Genomic DNA, 19,137 nt, shown 5'->3' with positions numbered 1-19,137 from the left:
TATTGGCATCCTTTGCTGTCGCTCCGTATAAAGTAGTTATAAAGTAAATACCAAATGTTTGCATCAATATTAAAATCCATACCTCATGTATATGTTCAGTACATTTAATGTTATTTTATTATATATCTAAATTGTGATGCCAATCTCTGAGATTCTAGAGTACAACCTATGTAATTTTTATGTTTTTACAATGTGTGCTATAGGGATATATGATAAAAGTTTTACCGTAACTAAATTGTACTCCAAGATGGGGCCTTTGACAGCAGAGATGTTAACCTAGTAAATGGTAGAAGCAGGATTTAAACCAAGGAGGGTTTAATTGCAGTATGTAAACTTAACCACTAGGCAACCTCTAGGTACTAATAAGATTATATCCTCACAATGTTGCTTTATTTTATTTTCCTTTCCCACTGATCTCATCCTGGCCCATGACCTTATTTTCATTTCTTCCTGCGTTCTTGTGCATCTTGACTTTTCACTCGTGTCTCTTCTGTGTCCCTCCAAACCATAGCTATTGCACAGTTGATGAACTTTAGTGCAATACAGTCCCTCCCTTAGATGCTCACGAGAGATCGAGAGCTATATATCTTTTTAAACTCAAGAATCCATTACCTAGATTCGACATACTAAGTAGGAGTAGGCCATTCATTAATTTTAAAAAAAATAGCTTTATTGAATTGTAACTGACATACAGATAATTGTACATATTTAAGGTGTGCGATTTGATGAATTTGGACATATTCAAGCCACACTGATATTTTCACTGCATTCAAGGCAATAGTTATACCCAACACCTCCCAGAGTTTTGCCTCTCCCTTCCTCCTCTTGCTCTCTCTCTGTAAGAACACAATATGAGATTTGTTAAGGATACAAATTTTGAAGCACATATACCATATTGTTAACTGTAGGCACATGTTTTTAGCAGAGCTCTAGAACTTATTCATCTTGCATAAGTGAAACTTTTTTTTAAATTTTATTCATTTTAGAGAGGAGAGAGAAAGGGAGAGAGAGAGACAGAGAGGGAGAGAGAGAGGAGAGAAAAGGTGGGGAGGAGCTGGAAGCATCAACTCCCATATGTGCCTTGACCAGGCAAGCCCAGGGTTTCAAACAGGCAACCTTAGCATTTCCAGGTCAATGCTTTATCCACTGCACCACCACAGGTCAGGCCTATAAGTGAAACTTAATACCCAGTGAATAACAACTCCTCGCTTCCCCTGCCCCCCAGCACCTGGTAAGTACTGTTGTGTTCCCTGCTTCTATGAGTTTGACTGTTTTATAGATACTGCATTCAGTGTATCATTCAGTATTTGCCTTGCTGTGACTGGCTTATTTCACCTAGCACAATGCCTTCCAGGTTCATCCATGTTGTCACAAATGGCAGGATTTCCTGCCTTTTAAAGGCCGAATAATATTTCATTGTATCTATACACATTTTCTTAACCTACTTATCTGTTGATGGACACAAGTTGTTTCCATAGCTTGGTCATTGATTTTAGAATATATCAGTGATCTGGAAGCACCCTTCAGATCTGAAGCCGGAACTCAGGCAGGTGAACCAGGGAAAGATGGCCCTTTGGAATAGGAAAAGCTGTTTTTTTCCTGTAGGAATGACAAGACGTGGAGGCAGGCTCCTGTGGGCCAGTCTCTGACAAGGCTATGAATTTAGAGCTTTGTAAAAGAAAGCCAGTTTTCTCTTTAAGGTAGAACCAGCCTTGAGAAATGGCTCATGCTTCAGGCAACCACAGGGATAGAGAAGATAGCACTTTCACAAACTCCTGAGCTTCAGGGGTCCAGGATGCTTAAAAGATGGTTAGTATAGAAGGTTATGAAGACCTGTGAGGACTTTGGGGGCAAGAGATGGAAGTACATTCTTCTTCTAAAGCAGCCCAAGGGCCAAGACGGAAAAGAACCCATTCCAGAGCCAGAGGAGAGGAAAGAGGCTCTGGGAGACCTTGAAAACCCCAACAGTCAAAGCAGTGGTGCCAGCTCTCTCTGGATTAAACTACATCAGATAAGGTAGACCGGTAGCTACAGGCTGAAACTGACCCACAGACATGTTTTGTCTGACACATTTTCATGTTTGTTTGTTTTTTTTTTTTTTTTAGCAGAACTAACTATTCTTTTTTTTTTTTAATTTATTTTATTTTTTATTTATTTATTTATTCATTTTTTAGAGAGAAGAGAGAGAGAGGTAGAGAGAGGAGAGAGAGACAGAGAGAGAGAAGGGGGGAGGAGCTGGAAGCATCAACTCCCATATGTGCCTTGACCAGGCAAGCCCAGGGTTTCGAACCGGCGACCTCAGCATTTCCAGGTCGACGCTTTATCCACTGCGCCACCACAGGTCAGGCATTTTCATGTTTTAAATAAGTGGAATTAGTTGTCAACATTAATATCGGGCAGAGCTCACCCAATACTTTGGATTCCTGATTTTTCTTGATTTCCTAATTTCACATTTCTACTTGGATTTCTCATCAGCTGGACAAGAGTAGCAGCCCTTTGGACTGGCTTGAACTCTCTAGTTATTCACAATCCCTTTCACTGACCATGGTCTTTACATCTGGCCTGCTTCACCTATTCATGTTACCTGCTTGGTTTGTTGGGCATTCAAGTTTACCACCTGTGGACTGCATCCTGAGCAGCTTAATTTAATGTTTATCACCTACCCCCCATATTTTGTAACCCACTTAACAAATGTCTGTTTCTGTAGCTACCTCAAAAAGGGTGTCAAAGAAAGACATAAGCTATATAAACTTACTATTTCAAGAAACTGTATAACTTACCCATGAATGTTGTGCTTCTCTATGGTGATATCTAATAAAATTTAACAAAAGGGGCCTGTGAACTTATTTCAAAGCACACCAAGGAAAGTATAAGTTAGAGAACATGCATCCTATTCTCCCTTTTAAAAGAGAAAGAATCACAATGAGATACCACTCCAAATCTATTAAAATAGCTAACATAAGAAAGAGTGATAAAACCCAGTGCTGGTGAGAACTGGGAGAAACTTTCTCTCTTATGCATTGTTGGTGAGAATGTAAAATGATACAATCAGTATGGAAAATAGTTTGGCGGTTTCTTAAAAAATTAAGTATGCATTTACCATACAATGAATCAATCATACTCTTAGGCATTTATCCCAGAAAAATGAAAACTTAAGTTCACAAAAAAGCCTGTATAAGCATACTTTGTTTTATTTTGTTTTGCTTTATTATACTTCATAGCTGTTGAATTTTTTATGAATTGAATGCAAGACCCTTCAGCAAAAATATTAAGACTAGCTTTACTGTGATACTCTCTTGACTGCAGTGGTCCGGAATCTAATCCACAACCTTTCAGGTATGCCTGTACACAAATGTTCATGGCAGTGCAATTGGTAATAGCAAAAACATCAGAAACCACCCCCAGTGGACCTCACCTGGGGAATGGTTCAACAAACCCTGGTATATCCATACAATGGAATACTACTTGGCAATAAAAAGGAACGAATGTTTGATCCAGGCAACAACCTGGATGCAGCCCAAGGGCATTATGTTTAAGTAAAAACATCAATCTCAAAAGGTTACATGCTGTATAATTCCATTTATATAACATTCTCAAAATGACAAAACTATACGATAGGAAACAGAGTAGAGATGACTAGGGTTCAGGAGTAGGTAACAGAGTAGAGATTAAGAGGGGACAGGATGGGAAGGTGGATTTTGAATACAAAAAGGTAGCATGAAAAGTTCTTTTGTGGTGATGGAACAGTTCTGTATTGTGGCTGTAGTGGTCACATGAATCTAAACATAGAATAAAATTGCATATACACACGAATGAAGCTTTTTAATCAATGGTAAAAACAGCCTGACCTGTGGTGGCACAGTGGGTAAAGCATGAACTCAGAATGCTAGTTCAAAACCCTGGGCTTGCCCAGTCAAGGCACATAAGAGAAGCTACTACTAGGAGTTGATGCTTGCTACTCCTCCCCCCACCTCTCTCTCTATCTTCTCTCTAATAAATTAAAAAAAAAAAAAAAGTAAAAACAAAGTGTTTTGTAGTCTAATTGACCATTGTCAATTTCTTGGCTTTAATGTCTTAATAAAATTTTTCCCGCCTGACCAGGTGGTGGCGCAGTGGATAGAGCGTTGGACTGGGATGCGGAAGGACCCAGGTTCGAGACCCCGAGGTTGCCAGCTTGAGCGCGGGCTCATCTGGCTTGAGCAAAGAGCTCACCAGCTTGGACCCAAGGTCGCTGGCTCCAGCAGGGGGTTACTCGGTCTGCTGAAGGCCCAAGGTCAAGGCACATGTGAGAAAGCAATCAATGAACAACTAAGAAGTCGCAACGCGCACAACGAGAAACTGATGATTGATGCTTCTCATCTCTCTCCGTTCCTGTCTGTCTGTCCCTGTCTATCTCTGCCTCTGTAAAAAAAAAAAAAAAAAAAAATTTTCCCATTGGGGAAAGTTGGAAAGTTGCGTGAAGGGTAAATGGACCCTGTACTACAATGTTTTTGTAACTTCTTGGTAGTTTATAATTATTTTAGAATAAAACTTTTTAAAAAAGTAAAGTAGGATTAAAAAAAAAGTAGGATGAATGCCTAAGGTTAGTATTTGGGGAGGTGAGCAAGAGGAGGATGGAGAGGCAAACTGGGGTGAAAAATATCTGTAGAAGTCTAATCTACAAAAGGCTTAAACTGGCCTGACCTGTGGTGGCTCAGTGGATAAAGTGTCGACTTGGAAATGCTGAGGTCGCCGGTTTGAAACCCTGGGCTTGCCTGGTCAGGGCACATATGGGAGTTGATGCTTCCTGCTCCTCCCCCTTCTCTCTCTCTGTCTCTCTCTCCTCTCCCTCTCTCTCTCCTTTCTAAAAAAGTGAATAAATTAAAAAAAAAAAAAGGCTTAAACTTGCTCCTCCTCCTCACTTCTGCTATTACTACCTCTATAGAGTTCATTATTCTGCTCATATTAACAGTTGTTTCTCTACTGTTTGTTTGTTAGTGATGGTGCTGAGCAGAGAACTAGATCTATTCCTAAAGGCAAATCAATCAATCTTAGCCCATTGGGTATAATCTCTAGGCCTTCAATCCTTTTCAGTTATTAGTTTTCCTGTTACCTAATATTCAGAGTTGCTTCTTTGCTGCCAGAGGTGCTTTTCATTTGAACATCTGAATTTGATGCTATTGCAGATGCTAGAAGTTGCCAGAAGGCTGTCCTCCAGAGAACTCTCTTGCTGTAGCTTGAATCACTGTTTTGTTGCAATTAGCATTTAGAATATGCACTGTCATCTTATTAAAATATATATATTTTAATGGCGAAAGCACAAGGAGAGTTGATTGCGGAGCTGTGGCTTATCATTGCTCTTCTTAGTTACCTGTGTCTAAATTAAGTTGAACCTCTAGGTCCCTGCTATTTCTAAACAGGCAACATGATTTAGTAAGGCTAGTGCCTGAGGGTACATTAACCTTGCAGGCACTAATCTAATTCAGTACCATCACAAGTGCATAATGCCTGAGTTTGGAATTTCTCCAAAAAGCACTATTCAAATGAACACTCAGTTGGCAAGGGGTGAGAAGGTGGGTGTGGACCAGGAAAGAACTCCAGAAATGGTTACATAGACATTTTAATTCTTTTCCTTTCCAGCTCCCCTCAGAGGTTATGTTTAAGCATTGCAAAGACACTAAAGAATCTTCAGACTATTATGAAGAAACAGTAATGAAGGTGTTTCTTCCCATGGGAAGTTGCTGATGCTCATAATCACTCAACATTCACTGAACACCTTTTATGTCACATGGCTGACCTTGTGTTAGAGTGGGGCCAGAAAGATGAGAAATTGTAAACCATCCAGTATGCATAAGTACCTCAGGGTCCTAATGTTAGTTCAATGAAGGCACCATTAAGGAGGTCACAATTTGGCTTAGATCACTTAAAGAGCTTCCAAGAGATGAGATATAATTGTCCAATTCTAGCATTACACAGATCATTACCAAATCTTTGCCATATAGACCGAGAAGTTTTGGGCCCCATCTCTTTATCTTTCTTAATGCTCACACCCTGCCTCCCAGTTTGGTGACACTAATGGGGTTTGTTGGCTTCAAGGACGTAGGGCTGCCGCTTCCGGAATAGGTGGCAAGTGGGGTGGTGGAGGCCAACGACTGGAGGTGGCAGGAGAGGCTAGGTGAGAAAGCGAAAACCAAAACACCAAGAAATTCTGGCAGATAACCTTTCACCTATTTCCTCTCCCCTTTCTTTCCCCCCCGGCCTGAAACACACTTGACCCCCGAGTCCTCCACTTCTCAGCACGCTAAAGCTGATTACGGCCGGAGGCGGACCTCCACTCAAAGAGATCTACACAGTTTCGATCTTTTTCAAACCACTATCTTCGCAGGCCCATCCCGGGGGACCCACAGCTCGGTGCCAGCTCCCCGGCCACGCTGGGCTGGTGACACGCAGGCGCCGGAATGGAAGCCACGCTGAGTCGTCCCAGCTTGGTCTCGGGGCCAGAGAGAGCTGGCGCAGCACAGCGGTTCCCAAGTGCGGGGCTTCCCATAATGCACCGCGCCGGCAGTGGCGGCGACCACGGCGGCGCTCTAGCCGCGGCCTGTCTGCGTCTCCACTGCTCTGGGAGGAGGAAGAGAAGGAGGAAGAGGAGGAGGAGGAGGGGGAGGAAGAGGAGAAAGGCGCAGGGGTGGGAGCAGTTGCCGAAGCTGCTACAGCAAAAGTTCTCCCCCCTCCCCCTTCCCCTCTTCTCAAGGTCCCTCGAAAGGTTGGAGCTGCTGCCGTCTGCAGTCGGTGACCGCGCGACTGGGCGCCCGCCCGCGGTAAAGCGCTCGGCCTCGCAGGCCCGGGCCCGGGGGAGGGCGGGGGAGGGGGAGGGGGCGGCGCGCGGGGGGAGCGCGCGGCGGTAATGGCCTGACCCCTGGGGGGAGCGAGCCGTGGCCTGGCGGGGGGTGGCCGGGGGACCGGCTGAGGCCGGGGGAAACGCTGGAGCAGGCTGGGGGACGGGAGGAAGCAGGGCGCGGATGGTGGGTTGGGGGGTTGAGAAAGCATAATGACGGGGGTGGCAGAGACTAGAAGGCGGCCTCCGAGGCCTGAAGGGGGTGTCAGAGGTAGGGAAGAAGGTGGAATGTTTGCAGGGGGAGGCCAGAGGGTGCTCTCTGTGGGTATGAAAAGGCTAGGGAGACACCAGGTCTCTGTCCACCGTGCCTGGTGCAGTGCTTTATGCACCACAGGCCTCAGTCACTGTTGCTGCATGAGTGTTCTTTGGGAAAAGGGAAGGGCAGGGGTTGGAGAATCCTTGCAGGAAACCCAGTGGGAGTGTGTACAAGGAGAGAGGCCGGGGTCGGTGGGTGGGTGGGGATGTAGAATGCCGAATAGGTGGAGGAATGCAGGGGGTGGCGGTGGAGGAGTCTTGAGAATTCGGGGGGGGGTATTCATTGTGCAGCTATATTAGAGTATTTCGTTATGGAAATCACTAAAGCATTTCTAAGGAAAGGGAAGAAGGAATATAGAGTTTCCGTGAATAGAAAGAATAGCGTTTGAAGCAAGAGGGAGTACTAAATATTAGAGAATATGAAGAGAACGGACGATACAATAGACAGATATAGTGGAATTAATAAGTATTGGCCCAAGGACTAAAGAGTTATTCCAGATGGGCCAGAATGGCCTAGTTCCGAACCTGTTTGGGCTCTTCTGTAGATGACATCTGGTAAGTGTGGGTCCCGGCAGTGGTTGGGGTCACCCAGAATTAGATGTTGGTTTGTAGTTTGGTCTGAGCTATTTTAGACCTGCACCAGTGAATCTCACGAATCTCTGGAACAGATCTTAAGAAAACACCTGGCCCACAGGTATTTTCTAGGCCATGGTGTTTGGATTTTAGTAAATTTGAAGTATTAATCACTTACCAGCGGCTGGATGAACACTATCCTGGCAAATGCTGGAATGGAAATTAGCTTGACTTGGCGGTTTTCTTCTTCACTGCCTGGCTTAACTGGTCCAAGAGAACTGGTGCCATATTATTTAGCATGGACTGCAGGACACAGGGTTATAATTGATGGTGGGGGGATTCCATGCATGGTGGCCCTTTGAGCCTCTTTTTAGCTTGAATTAGTGTAATTGACTGGATTGGTTCAGTAACTTTGGGGCTGATGGGAGACCTTTTGTCATTCACAGTTCCTGAATGTAGACTCTCACTTAGGCATAGTGGTATTGAAGAAAAGTGCATCAGCCCACAGAGTGTGGGCCAGCAGAATGGAGGATCTAGAATATCTGTTTTGGTCTTAGGTTGCAAGGTCAGGACTGGTTGCTTTAAGGTCTCCAGGAACCTGAAGAGACTGGATGATTCTAAATCCAGGTTGGAGGGAGTAGCATTTTTATATCAGGAAATGAACCGAGGCATATTGAATTTGCTGAGTTCATACCAGACCTGATTTCAAGAGGGAATTCTGAATAAACTTTTAAAGTTTTATTCACCTTTTGAATCAGCTTTATTTCCCTGAAAATTGGTAATTAAGAAAGACTTGTATACACATTACATTATAATATTAATTCAGCTGAGGAGAGGGTAGTATGAAAAATCCTTTTATGGAAGTAGAGGGTAGAGGGACTAATGGGGAAGATGGAAAGAAATTTGGGAGAGGGATGGAAAAATTTAAGTATTCATTTAAAAACTATCTCTAAAGGAGGGTGATAATTTAGCATTAGAGTGGAAAGGGGCTTTTATTAAAATTTTCTTACACAAGTAATCGAGTTTTTTTTAAATTTGGAAAACTATGTCAGTACATTACATATTGCTGTCAGATGCCTCAGTCATTTTGACATAATGACATTTTTATTGTCATTATGGTATGAGAGGGTCTGTTTTCTTTCCCCTCACTGGCACTGTATATTATCATTTAAAAAAGATTTTTGTTATTTTATGTACATAAATATAGTATGTTATTGTTTTTCTCTCCCCTTTTTAAATTATATAAAATAATACATGTACATAATTTAAAAATAAAGTTGTATTAAGGAAACTTATAATGAAGAGCAATAGCCCCTCTCACTTGTTCAATTGCAGTTCCACTTTCCAGAGTCTAATACTTTAAAAAAAATTTTTATTATTATTATTTTTTTTTGTATTTTTCTGAAGCTGGAAACGGGGAGGCAGTCAGACAGACTCCTGCATGCGCCTCTCCGGGACCCACCCGGCACGCCCACCAGGGGGCGATGCTCTGCCCATCCGGGGCCTCGCTCTGTAGCGACCAGAGCCACTCTAGCGCCTGGGGCAGAGGCCAAGGAGCCATCCCCAGCGCCCTGGCTATCTTTTGCTCCAATGGAGCCTCGGCTGCAGGAGGGGAAGAGAGAGACAGAGAGGAAGGAGAGGGGGAGGGGTGGAGAAGCAGATGGGCGCTTTTCCTGTGTGCCCTGGCCGGGATTCGAACCCGGGACTCCTGCATGCCAGGCCGATGCTCTACCACTGAGCCAACCGGCCAGGGCCCAGAGTCTAAGACTTTTAAGCATTGATTTTTGTAGTTCTTATCATGCTTTTCTCAAGGTCCAAAAGTAATTTGCATGTACTCTTATTTCTTGATTGATTAAAATGACATTATGAAGTAGTCCAAAGACATCTTAATATGAATGGAGGGCATTTGTGTCACTGGCATTACTGTTTCCCCTTCCTGCTTCTCCTTTCCAACCTTTGGTAATTATTATTTTAACTTTTTTATTCTGTGTTTTTATATCTTTAATATGCTTAAAGAGAGAGCATTTAAAATTAGACTGGAAATATTAGGTGAGATGATAAAGGGAAGTGTGATGATTGGACCTATAAGAAAGAGTGGTTGTAGAAACAAACAGCATCTTTGCAGCATAAGGGTTGCTGGTTAGAGATGAGGAGGAGTTGCCTGGCAGTGATAGTTCATCTTGGAATAAGTTTCCAGGTCAACTGTGCAGTAGTATTCTTTGACTGTCCTGGAAAGTTTTAGTGTGGGGAATCTGGAAATGGATTAAAATGACCCTTAATTGTTCTTTCCGGGCTTCTATGACAGTTCTTGCGTTTTCAGAAAGGAAGGATTTGTGAGGATTGGATGTGTTTCATTTTTGTAAAGGGATGGGTGGGAAAATGTGGTAAGACGGGGGAGGAGGATGAGGGAAAGGGTATGAAGAAAGTGGTGGTAATTTTGTTGGAGGGTGTAGAAAAGATAAAATATTCTGAGGACGTTTAGATATATATATATAGTTGATGTGAAGGAGATTTAAATTACAGTGGTGAGCCTGAGATTTGTGGAAATAATAAGGAAATTAGCATATTTCAACCGTGACTGTTGCAGATATGGTGGAAAAAGGTATGTTGCTTGTATGTCAGGACAGATTTATAAATTACTGGGTTTTGGAATTTGTATTTGAGATGCAACATTACTAAGTCAGTATGACTAAGATTGGGAGAATAGAAAGATCTTGTTCCCATTTTAGGAAGTCTTTGTTTAAGTACCTACCTCTTGAGATATTTTTTATTCTGAATAAAAACAGTATTCACTTATAGATTATATACTGCTAAATCTTGCTTTTGCTTATGGGAATTATTCTTTTTGTTTAGCAAATAGTGTAGATTGTACTAGATTGTAACCTGCACTGGAACTGAGACTTTATTTAAACTCTGGGGACACTCACAACAGCTTGATTCTTAAGTGCTTAATAAAATACCTGTTGAATAACTGATAAAAAGTAGTGTTCACTGCCTGACCAGTGGATAGAGCGTTGGACTGGGATGTGGAGGACCCAGGTTTGAGACTCTGAGGTCACCAGCTTGAGCCCAAGGTCGCTGGCTCGAGCAAGGGGTTACTCGGTCTGCTGTAGTGCCCCCCCTCAAGGCACATATGAGAAATCAATCAATGAACAACTAAGGAACTGCAAGGAAGAATTGATGTTTCTTATCTCTCTCCCTTCCTGTTTGTCTGTCTCTATCTGTCCCTCTCTCTGACTCTCTCTGTCCCACAAGAAAAAAAGTGTTCACTGTTTTAGTGATAATAGTGGGATCGTATGGAATTGCTGAGCACTCTGGGGGCATTACACATAAAATTTGTGTGTGTGTGTATGTGTGTGTATGAGAGAGAGAGAGATAGAGAGAGAGAGAACAAAAGGATATCCTACTGGGGAAGGCCTTTAGATTTAAGGAAAGAACACAGAATGTATTAGAATGGAACTGGTACAATCCTGCAGAAACATTGAAGGGTTGGGACCAAAGGTTCTAGTCTAATCTGAGTAAATCTGGAGCTGGGGGCTGGTTTAATTTGGATTTCCTTACTTCCCGCCCAAATGACTGCTTAGAGATCTTTAGCTGTTTTAAGAATCTGATATAATTCATTTTTAAGATAATAAAAAAGAGATGAAATTTCTTCCCTCAAGGAATTTATAATACTTATATTTTTTTAAAGAGAGAAAGACAATTTGGATTAATTCAGTAACAGTGTAAGATTTCAGAAAATTGATTTTTTTTTTCCCATTGTGGGGCAGGGGGGAGGTGAGAAGCATAAGCTCATAGATGTATCACTTTAGTTGTTCATTGATTGCTTCTCATACGTGCCTTGATCCAGGAGCTCCAGCCAAGCCAGTGACCCCTTGCTCAAGCCAGCCACCTTGGGTTTCAAACCAGCGTCTCAGGATTATGTTGATGATCCCATGTTCAAGCAGGGAGCCTGCACTCAAGCCAGTGACCTCGGCACTTTGAACCTGGATACTCAGCATCCAGGTTGATGCTCTATCCACTGTGCCACCACTCATCAGGCCAGAAAATGGATATATATATATATTTTTTTATTTTTATTTTTTGAGAGGAGGGGAGACAATGAGACAGATTACTGCACACGCACCAACCGGGATGCATGAATTAACTGAGCTATGATCCATGAATTAACCTGAGGCCCACACTTAGACCAACTGAGCTATCAGCACCCGCCTGTGCCTGGGCTGATGCTCCAATGAACAATTGAGCCACTGGCTGAGGGAGGGGAAGAGAGAGAGAAGGGGGAAAGGGAGGGAGAGAGAAGCAGGTGGTAGCTTCTCTTGTGTGCCCTGAGGGGGAATTGAACCCAGGACATCCAGATGCCAGGCTGCTGCTCTGTCCACTGAGCCAAATGGCCAGGGCTGAAAATTGATTTTTAAAAACAAATATCAAAAGTACACCTTTGATGAGAATTTTTGTATTTTGGTAGTCATTTTCAGAGTAGTATTCAGAACTTTTTTGGAACAGCTTTTCTGAGTTGCCTCTTGAACCTCTTAGCACATTTTATACAATTTACCTATTTATTGAGTACCTGGTCCCTATCTTCTAGGAGTTCATAATCCCTCCAGGATGGCACAGTTACAAATAATACAGGGCATACTGTTATTATGAATAGTTCACTGGTGCTTGAGCAAGGGGTCAATGGCTCAGCTGAAGCCCCCTGGTCGAGGCATGTATGAAAAAGCAGTCAATGAACAACTAAAGTGCTGCAACTACGAGCTGATTCTTCCCTTCCTGTCTGTCTGTCCCTCCTTCTCTCTCTCTCTCTTTAAAAAAATATCACTGGTTGGCCTGACCTGTGGTGGCGCAGTGGATAAAGCGTCGACCTAGAAATGCTGAGGTCGCCGGTTCGAAACCCTGGGCTTGCCTGGTCAAGGCACATATGGGAGTTGATGCTTCCAGCTCCACCCTCCCCCTTCTCTCTCTCTGTCTCTCCCTCTCCTCTCGAAAATGAATAAATAAATAAAATAAAAATGTTAAAAAAATATGAAAAAAAAAAAATCACTGGTGACAAATCTTTTCATAGTTTGAAAGATTTGATTTTTAGAAATGCTGAAGATCTACTAATATCAAGTAGAGTGAATAAAGAATAATTTTGCTTTAAATTCACTGAGTCACAGAAATGGGAGGTTTTTTCTTTGGTTGACTTATTAACTGACTTTGGAAAACAGTCCTAAAGAGGAAGTTGGAAATATTTTGAACATTAGTGACGGGTTCACACGTAGTTTGTTAGGCACTAGAAGAATGTTGATTAAATGCATCAGATGGTCTGTGGCCGGGTAACGCAGTTGGTTAGAGCATTGTCCTGACTTGCCAAGGTTGTAGGTTCGATCCCTGGTCAGGGCACATGCAAGAATCAACCAATGAATGAGTGAAACAACAAATTGATGTTCTTTTACCCTCCTCTTCTCTCTCTTTCTTAAAAAAATCATTAAATAAAATTAAATACATCACATGGTTGGATGAATGAAGTGAATAAATGAGTGAGTAGTAAGTAGCCTCCCAAGATAAATATTTTAAAGAGGACCTCACTGATTTTAATATGTAAATAAATTCTTGGTATGCTTATTAATAGTTTCATTACTGTGAACAAGATAGTTTATGATTAAGTTCCCAAATGAGTTTTACAGACAGTAAATGATTCAGGAGTTCAGAGAATGGAGAAATGAATACTGGTTATGGTTTGGGGAAAGGATTTCAGGGGTCCCCAAACTTTTAACACAGAGGGCCAGTTCACTGTCCCTCAGACCGTTGGAGGGCCGCCACATAGAGTGCTCCTCTCACTGACCACCAGTGAAAGTGGTGCCCCTTCTGGAAGTTCGGCTGGGGTGTGTGTGGGGGGTGGGGGGCCGATAAATGGCCTCAGGGGGCCGCATGAGGCCTGCATAGATATTTGAAAAGATTCCTTAGGGATCTCCAGAGGGTAACAGAATTGCTCCAAATTTCTCTTGCAACCAACCCTAGAATGAACTTAGAGTCCTGATCTATTTTTGTCTGAATGCTTTCTGCCTATTTCATTTTAGCTACTTCTGGTTTGTTCCTTTTCAAGTCCACCTTTGCTGGATAGATTTTGAGCGCTCTGAAACAACTGTGAGGGCGGATCTATTTCCATTTATGTACAGTGTAACTTAATTTTTCCTTCTTTGAGCTTGTACCCTGCAAATTATTTGGTTTTGTGAGTGACGAGCCTGATTCAACTTGGCTCTGTTATTCTTGCATTTTCCTGTATGCTTTTCTCAATGCTGCTTCCTGAATTACAGAGTAGAATAGATAAGAGAATTGAGGGCATATGTCCAGTAAACACATGCCCAGTGAATACATGAATGAATGAGAAAGTATCTGAGATAATTTAGAAGATCTAAATTATCTATATGTTTTCTGTTTGTTTAAATTTATTTATTCATAATCAGTCTTTCTACAAAGGATTTGATGGGGCTGATATATATGCAGGGGTAGGCAAAAGTAGGATAAATTGCCGGCTGTACAGAATAATAATAAGACATAATACAAATAAGTAGTATGATAATAAATAGTACAGGAATACATTTTTGCGTACTCATAACTAAATTTACTTTTGCCCACCTCTGTATATACATGAATTGAAAAGTCTCGGCCCTGGCCGGTTGGCTCAGTGGTAGAGCGTCGGCCTAGCGTGCGGAGGACCCGGGTTCGATTCCCGGCTAGGGCACACAGGAGAAGCGCCCATTTGCTTCTCCACCCCTCCGCTGCGCTTTCCTCTCTGTCTCTCTCGTTCCCCTCCCGCAGCCAAGGCTCCATTGGAGCAAAGATGGCCCGGGCGCTGGGCATGGCTCTGTGGCCTCTGCCTCAGGCGCTAGAGTGGCTCTGGTCGCAATATGGCGACGCCCAGGATGGGCAGAGCATCGCCCCCTGGTGGGCAGAGCGTCGCCCCTGGTGGGCGTGCCGGGTGGATCCCGGTCGGGCGCATGCGGGAGTCTGTCTGACTGTCTCTCCCTGTTTCCAGCTTCAGAAAAAAAAAAAAAAAAAAAAAGAAAAGTCTCTAGAAAAATGAAAGAAAAATCTGTTTAAGACTATAAGATCTATCACTATGGATGTTAGAAAACTAGGAATAAAGTGAAAGATAAGCATAAAGAGAAGGAGAGGTGATAGAAAGTATGATTCTGAAAGAAGAAAAACAATATATGACAGGTTATGTTTAGAGGAAAGCCAAGAGAAGATTGAAGGTAAAGAGAATTATTTGAAATTGCTATTTTGAGGAGGAAGATGGTAAGACTATTTAAAGGATAACAGAAGTCAGAATATAGTAGAAATACTGTTGCTTTATAACAGATTTCAGAAAATAATGGGACAGGTTTTCTTTAGTCCACAGATAATGCATATTTGTTAAATGCAGTAGCATTGTTGGATGCAGTCAGGAATAATCATTTGGGATTTATATTCAAACAGGGAGCTGAACTTGTGTACAGAAATGATGTTACTATGATAACAAATGTGTCATAAAAAAATACCGAATGTTACTGAAGTTAAAAGGGAATAAAAAACATTTGACTAAGGGAAAACCTGGGACTGCATTTAGTGGCATGAAAGTAGTATTTTTAGCTGGTCTTGGAAAGGATGGATAGGATCCCGACTGGCAGAAATTACTGGAAAGAGCATTCCAGTCTGGGGGATTAGCAAAATCAAAGGTTTGGAGGTGAGGGGCCAAGTACATATGGATAATAGTGAGGTTTACTTTTCTTACTATGACCTACAGCAGGGGTCCCCAAACTTTTTACACAGGGGGCCAGTTCACTGTCCCTCAGACCGTTGGAGAGCCGGACTATAAAAAAAACTGAACAAATCCCTATGCACACTGCACATATTTTAAAGTAAAAAAACAAAACGGGAACAAATACAATATTTAAAATAAAGAACAAGTAAATTTAAATCAACAAACTGACCAGTATTTCAATAGGAACTATGCTCCTCTCACTGACCACCAATGAAAGAGATGCCCCTTCCGGAAGTGCGGTGGGGGCCGGATAAATGGCCTCAGGGGCCCGCAGTTTGGGGATCCCTGACCTACAGTAAGAAATACATGTTACATCTTCACCTGATATGTGCATGCATGAATGTTTGTATGTATGTATGTATAAAACAAAAAGTTTCAATAACAATAACAGTCCTTACCATGTTGGATGTACTCATATTTTCTATTCTGGTTGGTTAAAAATAAAAAAAGATGCTGTCACTCATTAAACTGATTTCAAGACTAAGTAAGTACAGTAATTGATCACTGCCTATAGGGTGGAGCATAAAGTTCATGAATAAGGCATAAAATGATATAAGGTAGGAAGAGAGTTATTTGGGGTTGGATAGAAAATGGATGGCCTTGAAAGTTGAGATAAGATAAATTGTTTGTTTCAGATATGATGTAATATTGTGCTTAGTAAACAAACAGAAGCTGGGTTTTTTAGTATTGGCCTTTCTGTTTACCCATGCTATGATTATGGAGAGAGTACTTCTTTTCTGAGACTCAGTTTTCTCATCAGGAAATTGATAATCATAATACCTTCTGGGAAGGATTTGAGGATTAAAGCATGTTAATATATCATTAAAGTATAGCTATTGAACTTTTTTGAGGATTGAATCAAGGACTGTATATTAGATGACTTAATTTGACAATAGCTATACCATACAAGATAGGTTGGGGGCAGTGTGGTGGTAGAGAAGCTTAGTTAGAGGCTACTGGAGAAACGAAGGAGAACTCAAATTAGTTTGATAAAAGCAGGATTAGAAATGAGTGGGATGTGATTGGATGGAAAGGAGAGGGGAAAGTGATTGGAAACTTAGAGTTGTGGAAAGAATCAAAAGGCAGCAGCTAAAATTGGATTACATTTTTGGACAGTTTAGTAGGGTACATTTGAGCAGATAGTTATTGCATATAGTTGGTCCTCATTTGTTGAATGATTAAATATATAAATAGTAATAAATTGTGACTGGAGACAGTAATGGATGAGTTTGAGAAAGTGAGGTTAGATTGAAGGGTGCGTTTGATGGACTGCAGAATTGATTCATTCAGGGAATTTGTTTTAAAGATTTTATTCATTTTGGGGGGGTAGAGAGAGAGAAGAGGGAGGAGCAGGAAGCATCAACTCCTATATGTGCCTTGACCAGGCAAGCCCAGGGTTTCGAACCAGAGACCTCAGCATTCCAGGTCGACGCTTTATCCACTGCGCCACCACAGGTCAGGCTCATTCAAGCAGTATTTTTATATACTTAAAATGTGTGCAAGATTTTGTAGACTTAGTGATGGATACATGTTTATATATAATACAGTTCATGTTCTTTTAAAAAAAAATTTTTTTAATAAAGATTTTATTTACTCCTTATAGAGAGGGAGGAGAGAGAGAGAGAGAGAGAGACAAAGAGAAGGGGGGAGGAGCAGAAAGCATTAACTCCCATATGTGCCTTGACTGGCAAACCCAGGGTTTTGAACCGGCAACCTCAGCATTCCAGGTTGACGCTTTATCCACTGCGCCACCACAGGTCAGGCCAGTTCATGTTCTTTAGGAGTTTAATCAGGTACAGAAATGTGTACATATCTGTATGACAGATACTGTGACAGGTTCAAAACTTTGTGGAGGAATTGATGTGTAGCTTAGACCTAGAAGGATAAATAGGATTATAGTAGGCAGTATGGTGAGAGTTGGCAATCCCAGAAGAGGGAGTCAATATGAGTGACAGTGAGAAAAGTTCTGGATATATTTAGGGATTGGTGGTCTATATTAGTTGGAATTTAGGGTTCATGTTGACATATGGAGGGAAATAAAGCTGTAAAATAGTTAAATTTCCAAAACTCCAGACTAAACTGGTTTTAAAAATATTTTAACTTGACTCATTATGCATTGGGGAACCATTCATGATTTTTGAGTGGGGAAGTCAGGTGTGTTTAAGAATGCTATTGTGGTGATTTTCTTTTTTTTTGCAATGGAGAGAATCTAGTGACTAGGAGACATAGTTAGAAGGCTATGACAAAAGTGTGAAGTGTATATTGTCTGACCTCTGGTGGTGTAGTGGATAGAGCAATACTTTGGGCTTGCCCAGTCAAGGCATATATGAGAAGCAACAAATTAATGCTTCCCATTTCTACCCCACCACCTCTCATATCTCTAAAATCTAAAAAAAAAAAAAAAGAAAAAAGAAAAAGTGGTCTAAAGTATTGAGAGTCTGAGTTGGAATGGTGGCAGTGGGAATAAAAGGAAAGGGATAGATAATGAAAAAATACTTCAGTCTGACCAGGCGGTGGTGCAGTGGATGGAGCGTCAGACTGGGATGCGGAGGACCCAGGTTCGAGACCCCGAGGTCGCCCGCTTGAGCGCGGGCTCATCTGGTTTGAACAGAGCTCACCAGCTTGGACCCAGGGTCGCTGGCTTGGGCAGGGGGTTGCTCGGTCTGCTGGAGGCCCATGGTCAGGGCACGTGAGAGGGCAGTCGATGGGCAACTAAGGTGTCGCAATGCACAATGGAAGACTAATGATTGATGCTTCTCATCTCTCCGTTCCTGTCTGTCTGTCCCTGTCTATCCCTCACTCTGACTCTCTCTCTGTCTCTGTAAAAGAATAAAATTAAAAAAGAAAAGAAAAAATACTTCAAAGGAAGAATTGGAAGATTTGATGGCAAATGGGCTTTTGGGTAAAATTGAACAAGAAAAGTTATGGGAAATTCTGGGGCTTTTAACATGGGTGACTGTGAGAATGGTGGTTCCATTAACAGAAATTATTGGATCTTTTAGCAGAACTATTTTGGTGGGAAAGAATGGCTACTTTAGTTTTAAGACACATTGACCAATCTGTAAAACACCAGTGGATGTATCCAAGGGGAATTATCTAGCTAGAATTAAAAATACTGGATTCAGCTGAGGAAAGAGGTCTAATAGAGATTTGGGAATATGTACATTGAGTTGATAATTAAAACTACTAATTCTGGATTTGGTAGGGTGCTGATGGCTATGAAATTATTTGGACTGATAATTGAGGTATTAATTGAAGCAATAATTGAAGAATCTAGTTAAAAAGAAACCATTATATTTTAATTCCTCAGGAATATATTAGATTAGCAGAGGGTGATGGTTTGAAGACTATTTTGGGGAGCTGGGGATAAGATAACCATATGAAAAATGGAAATGTAGAAGCAATGGTAAGAGATGAGATCGTGAGGAGGGGGAGAGGAATTACAGAAAGCTCCAGGATGTAACTCGGGAAAGTATCTGCTATTTGGGCTAAGAAGAGGATTAGTAGTCATTGGAGACAGAAGAAGCAACTAGAGAGACCAGAGTAGAAAAATGTGGTACAGTGACATAACCCAAAGGTAGTTCAAGTGTCATTGCCGAAGAGAGAATAAGAACTCGGTGGTGGGTAGTAGGATTTGGTATATGGA

The 19,137-nt window shown here is 41.8% G+C and overlaps 1 protein-coding gene across 2 annotated transcripts in view; it reads left to right on the top strand.

The window, feature by feature from the left end:
* The first annotated feature begins 6,605 nt into the window (after positions 1–6,605).
* ZNF148 (zinc finger protein 148) overlaps positions 6,606–19,137 on the top strand; it is a 124,657-nt gene continuing 112,125 nt past the window's right edge. For both annotated transcript variants that reach the window (XM_066240757.1, XM_066240756.1), the window contains exon 1: positions 6,606–6,797. The gene's annotated coding sequence lies outside the window, so the exon portion shown is untranslated. The remainder of the gene's footprint in view (positions 6,798–19,137) is intronic.

This window comes from Saccopteryx bilineata, chromosome 8, assembly GCF_036850765.1.
Source record: "Saccopteryx bilineata isolate mSacBil1 chromosome 8, mSacBil1_pri_phased_curated, whole genome shotgun sequence".
Classification (NCBI taxonomy): domain Eukaryota; kingdom Metazoa; phylum Chordata; class Mammalia; order Chiroptera; family Emballonuridae; genus Saccopteryx; species Saccopteryx bilineata.
This window is presented reverse-complemented; position numbering and strand designations above follow the sequence as displayed.